Source organism: Geotrypetes seraphini, chromosome 16 (genome assembly GCF_902459505.1).
Source record: "Geotrypetes seraphini chromosome 16, aGeoSer1.1, whole genome shotgun sequence".
Classification (NCBI taxonomy): domain Eukaryota; kingdom Metazoa; phylum Chordata; class Amphibia; order Gymnophiona; family Dermophiidae; genus Geotrypetes; species Geotrypetes seraphini.
Genome location: NC_047099.1, coordinates 6,489,573 through 6,495,867, shown reverse-complemented (window position 1 = coordinate 6,495,867; position 6,295 = coordinate 6,489,573).

Sequence of the window (6,295 nt, the reverse complement as noted above, 5' to 3'; positions counted from 1 at the left end):
GGTCTGGTTGGACACTTACATTTGTAATTTTATAATTTTATTGTGAAGAAAGATAATAAATCATTTTCCAGAACATCAATATCCACAGTCTTTTTTGTTTTTTTCCATACCTAACATGACCATACGTCCCGTTTTGAACAGGACCGTCCCATTTTTAGGTAGCCTGTCCCGTTGTCCCCAAGCACAGCTTTGGGATGCCAAAATGTCCCGTTTTCAGGGGCCCGCTGAAGAAACAAGTACTGTAGCGAATACAGCCCCCCCCCCCCCAACCAGGTACCTTAAATTTTTAATCTCGGCGGCTGCCTCCTGTCCTGATGTCTTCCGGTAGCGGAAGAGTGGCACGCCTGCCATGAGAACTGATGGCAGCCATTCAGTGAGCGGCACGGGACTAGGCAGGCACCGGGATTAAAAAAAGGTACCGAGGGAGAGGGGAGTCTGGTCCAGGAGGAATCCTGTCCCGTTTTGAGGAAAAATATTAATGGTCACGTTATCCGTACCCCCATGCATATGAGAGCCATTTTTCTGGATTACAGTTTTTGTATATACTTTTAATAAACAGTCCTTTACCTTGTACATTTCACTCTACGGTCTTTTTTTTTTTTGCTTTTAGTGTTCGCCTTTTACTGCAGACCCATTGGATTTCTCTTTGTTTTCTTCTTTCTCCATGCTCATCCGTCTTCTATCTCTGTCCTCCCCTTACGTTTTCCTTCCCTCCCCTGGAGGTTTGGCACCTCTCCTTTTTTCTTCTCTCCATCCCCACAGTCCAGCATTTCTCTGACCACTCCCCCCATTCAGTATTTCTAACCCCCTCCCTCCATACCATTCCTTGGGTTCAACTTCTTTCCCTTTCTTTTCCCTCCCTCCATTCCATTATCCACCCTCTCTCTCCCTCTCCTCTGTTTTAAGACCCATTTTTTCTTCCCCTCCCCCCCTCAGTCCGGCATATGCCCCTCTCTTTGGACCCCCTCCCCTACTACTTCTTATGCTGACAGGCATACACAGTGCTGTACATTTTGACATTTAATAGACTGTCACTGCTCAGATGAGCTTACAATCTAACTTGGACAGACAGACATGATATATAGGGTTGGGGATGCAAAACCCAAGATGAGAGGAGTTAGGAGTCTAAAGAACTCTCCAAGAGGTGGGTTGACATTTATAGATGGTCCCTTCCAGAAGAGCTTACAATCTAACTTGGACAGACATGACAGACATATAGGGTTGGGGATGCAGAACCCAAGGTGAAAGGAGTTAGGAGACAAAAGAACTCTCAAAGAGGTGGGCTGACATTTCTAGATGGTCCCTGGCAGAGACGGAGCCCGTCATAGGGATTCGGGCAGCTTGTTCCAAGCATATGGTGCAGCAAGGCAGAAGGGACAGAGTCTGGAGTTGGCAGTTGAAGAGAAGGGCACAGATAGGAAGGACTTATCAGCTGAGCAGAACTTGTAGTGGGAGGGGTACATAGGGAGATATTCTGAAAACAGCACCATAATCAGTGGCCACCTACAAAACGGTGCCGATGGTGTGTCAATCATGCTATAGCACTGTTTGCAGAACTGCAGCTCCCATTAAAGCTAGGCGCCAGTAATGTAGGTGAGTGTTTTAAAAGCCTACATTACTAGAGCCTATTTTTGATGGAGAATCACATCTAACGGCACCTAAGGTCATTTCTGGCCCAAGCCACGCTTACTTTGACCTCTGTAGACATGATTCCAGTTCCCTTTTATAGGCGCCTTTTTTTTAACAAGATTTTAATTGGTTTTTGATTGGTGAAGTCTATTAACCACGAACACAATTAAGTTAGGCAGTTAAAGCAATTAAACCATTAAAACAATTGTTAGGCTGCCTAACTTAACGCCGCCATTTTCAGAATCTGCCCTCCAGTGTTCATGTAGAAAGTGCTCTTAACTAGTGTTTGTTCAATACGATAGCAAAGTTGCAACCAATGTGTTTAAAAACCACTGAGTCCAGTATGTGGCAATGAAAGTTAAGTACAATAAGAAAGCCTTATAGAATTCAAGATTCATATAACTTTATTGGCATGACAATTTTTAAATGTATTGCCAAAGTGACATATGGGGGGGAATTCATCAACGACGCTAAGAAACCCATTATATTCCTAAGGGCTCTTTCTCTTTGACTTGATTTCCTTCTATAGAATAATTTTCATGTTCTTTCTCCAATTCTGTTTTATCCTTTTTCTCTCCCTTTGGTTATAATTGTACACCGCTTTGATTCTTGCCCTGAAAACATAAAAGGGTTTTCTTGCACTGAGGTTTACCCCTGTGCTAGACCTCAGCACTCAGGCCTAGATTCTCTATAGTACGTCTAAATTTAGGCGTGCTCTAGACGTCCAGCAAGCGCAAGTGTCAATCAGCGATATATTATAGACGATATTTAGACGCGGTATGCCGCCTAAGTAGCGTCTAACTAGTGCCTGCCCATCACCACACCCATGTCACGACCACGGCACGCCCACGTCTACATATATAGACGCAACTATGCTTTCTTCAGACATCTATCCTACGCCTATCTTTTCTGGACGTCTACCTGACGTCTAGCTATGTCTAACTCACAATTAATGCTCATTAAGACCCTTAACTCCGTAATTATTCAATTACTGCAGACGTCTAAGTTTAGACGTACTATAGAGAATTTACCCCTCAGTGTATTAAAATGCATGCTAAATATCCTATTAGCTACTCCACGGCAACGCAAGGCTGTGCGCTGATGTCTACCACGAGAGACTTGACACCAAAAACCTACAACCAGGTTTAAGGCAACATAGAACCCCCACAGTCACCATCTACCTAATCACTCTCCCCACTGTTCCACCAAAATTTAAAATAAATAGCATCCCTCCAGCACCCTCTGACATGACTAGCCTAACTAGGGTTACCAGACGTCCAGGAAAACCCAGACACGCCTCTTTTTAGATGTGGAAGATGCTGCTCGCACAGGCGAACATTTAAAGAGGTAAGCGTCCTGTTTTGGTCTGGGATGAATCACAGCAGAGGGAATGTGCAGTGGAAGCCGACGGCAGCCTGCTAAAATCGCTACATCACCAGGGATCCTCTGCAGGCCATAATTAGTTTTGAAAGTAAGACCGGGAGGCCAGGGGGAAGCCAACGACAGTGGAGAGAAGGGGAAAACATGACGGTCTTCGGGGAACCCCCTAAAGCCACAGAGCTGCGGATACCCACAGCAATAGGTTAAGAATATGGCAGATAGAGGGGATGATAGAAGGAGAAATGGGAATCAGTGGTGGGTGGGATATCCCCTTTCCTCTGAAATAGCCTACCCCCTTATCTTTGTTCTAAATTGGCCTAGCCTAAATTCAAATCATTACTAAAAATGCAGTTTTTTTCAATTGGCTTTTAATTCCTCATCATAAATTTATAGCCCAGCCACTGCTGGGACCAGTGTAGCTCAGTGATCTCAAACTCAAACCCTTTGCAGGGCCACATTTTGGATTTGTAGGTACTTGGAGGGCCTCAGAAAAAAATAGTTAATGTCTTATTAAAGAAATGACAATTTTGCATGAGGTAAAACGCTTTATAGTTTATAAATCTTTCCTTTTGGCTAAGTCTTAATAATAATATTGTCATTTATAGCTAAAGAGACTTATGATCAACAAACTTTTATTTTACTGTTGTGATTATGATAAACATACCAAGGGCCTCAAAATAGTACCTGGTGGGCCATATATGGCCCCGGGCTGCGTGTTTGAGACCACTGGTGTAGCACATCACTGTTTCTTGTGAATGTCTATCCAGCCTTGTTTGATTGGTTCCTTTCTTTTATTTGATTTGCCTTATTTTGTTATAAGCCACTCCAACTTTAATTTGTATGGCATATCTAATAAACATAGTCTAACTACAGGTACAGGGTGAAATTTGGAGCACCCCAGAATGAATTCTTTTTACCTCTTCCCCACCCTTTCACCCCCCAAAAAAGGAAATCCATCAGTCTGCTGCTAACTGCAACAATGGTTTAATAATTAAAGCAACAAATTACAACAACAACAAATAATTAAAAAGAGATTTCAAAATGTAAAAAGTCTTTGCACAAGAAGAAAGGGAACCACTTTGGAGACTGATTGATGCACAGAGGTCAAGTTTTCAGGGTCATCAGAAAGTGCAAATGAACCTGGCCATTGGACTACAAAGAAAAAGATAGGGATAGTCCTGGCTATTCAGTGTGGAGACTGCATGATGGGAGCTTGGGAGAGGGATGAGTGTCACTTCTTAACTCATGCATTGGGGAGAAGGTGGTTATCATCTCCACTCTCAGAAAAGTTTCCCCCTCCCTTTATCAGGTCTGCTATCTGGGCTACCCTCAGTGAATATTCAGTGTTGCCCAATGGTTGCACCAGCCATGATCGCTACAGACGGAGAGAACTCATATAGCCAAAGGTTGTGCTTTCCAGCCTCTTCAAACCCAAGGCACACCTATGTAACAAAAGTATTGTACGATACACCAATCTCTGCAGAGCAGGTAGTGTGAACAGGAACAAGACTCGGCCAAAGGCTGAGAGTACGAAAACGGGAAGTAGGTGAGATGAAATTCTGTGTGCAATGTATGTGCCGCACAGAAAGGGTCCGATTGCATGCTGCCCCATCTCATAATCTGGGGCTGATGCTGTAACTTGGAAGGAGATATGGATGTGTGACTATTTATACTATCAGAAAGGAACTGTTGCGCATTTAAGAGCCCTTACTGGGAGGTGCTGAGAACAGAGCCCAGGTGCTTCTCTGGACCTGAACGTAGGCACTGCTGACTCTTCTGTGGCTTACTTGATCGCGTCAGAAGGCACGCTGGTTGGGGAAACACTGGCCTAAGGAATGCACAGTGGAAGGAACCACGAGATGTGCAACACCTGCATTGTCCAGAAGTTATCCTGGAATTTTAAAATAGTCTTGGAGCTTTCCAGATGTGGGCAGCAGACCGGGGATAGGCCCCCTGCTGAAGCAGCGTGTCACCCACACATGCTTTGAAAGAAAGGGCAAGATTAAAAAAATTGGTCCTTGGCAAATATAACCCCGTGAATTGCTTAGTGTCCACAAGGTGGCGCATTTGTTCCATAGACATCCGACCATCCTAGCAAGCCAGGAAAAGGGAACAAGCTCCACTTGAACCTTTAACCCAGGGGTGCCCAACGCGTCGATCGCGATCGACAGGTCGCTCGCTCAGGCGACCCCAGTCGATCGCAGAACGGGTTCCCTTCTTCCCTTCTCTTTTTTCCCCTCCTGACTGGCCCGCTCCTGAATTCTGCTGCTGCCTCCGCTGCTCAACATTTAAAATAAAAAACAAAAAAAGGCTTGGAGAACTTATGCTCCGGGGGCTAACATGTGCTTGTACGGCTTCCCTTCGCTTCCCTCTGAAACCGGAAGTTATGTCCGGGGAGGGGGAGGGGGTAAGAAGGGAAGCCGGCACGCACATGTTAGAGCCCTGTTCGCGGGCTAAAGCGGGAGACAGGTCAGTGAAGCTTGCGATTTGCTCTTCTTGCTGCCAGGTCCTGCCTACTTTCTGTTTCCTCAAAGGCAGGACCCGGTAGCATTTTTCCCAAAATGTCGATCTTGGGCCGATCAGCCTTCCTCTTCCCGACCTCAATTGTGCCGTCGGAGAGGAAGTTCTGGCCAGCGGAACTTCCTCTCCGACGGCAAAATTGACGTCGGGGAGAGGAATGCTGGTGGGCCCGAAGCAAGGAGAGCTTGGCCGGCGGCTTTGGGGGCCTGTTATCCGATGGCAGCGGCAGAAGCAGTGGCTTGTGGGTGGGCAGGGAGGGAGAAAGAGGGCAGGCAGGGAGACAGAAGGAAAGAAGAGAAACAGAAAAAAAGAATGGGGACACGAAGAGAGAAAGAAAGAGAGGGCAAGGAGAGAAGAAGAAAACATTGGGGGGGGAATGAGGTCAGGAAGAGAGGAAGCATACAGGCTAAAAGAAGGGAAGAAAGATTGGATGCACAGTCAGAAGAAGAAAGTGCAACCAGAGACTCATGAAATCACCAGACAAGGTAGAAAAAATGATTTTATTTTAAATTTAGTGATCAAAATGTGTCTGAATTTATATCTGCTCTCTATATTTTACAATATGGTCCCCTTTTACTAAACCGCAATAGAGGTTTTTAGCGCAGAGAGCCTATAAGCGTCGAGAGCAGCGCTGGGCATTCAGCGCAGCTCCCTGCGCTAAAAACTGCTATCGTGGTTTAGTAAAAAGGGAGGGGGTGGGTATTTGTCTATTTTTGTATGGTTGTTACTGAGGTGACAGTGCATAGAGTCATCTCCTTTGACCTCT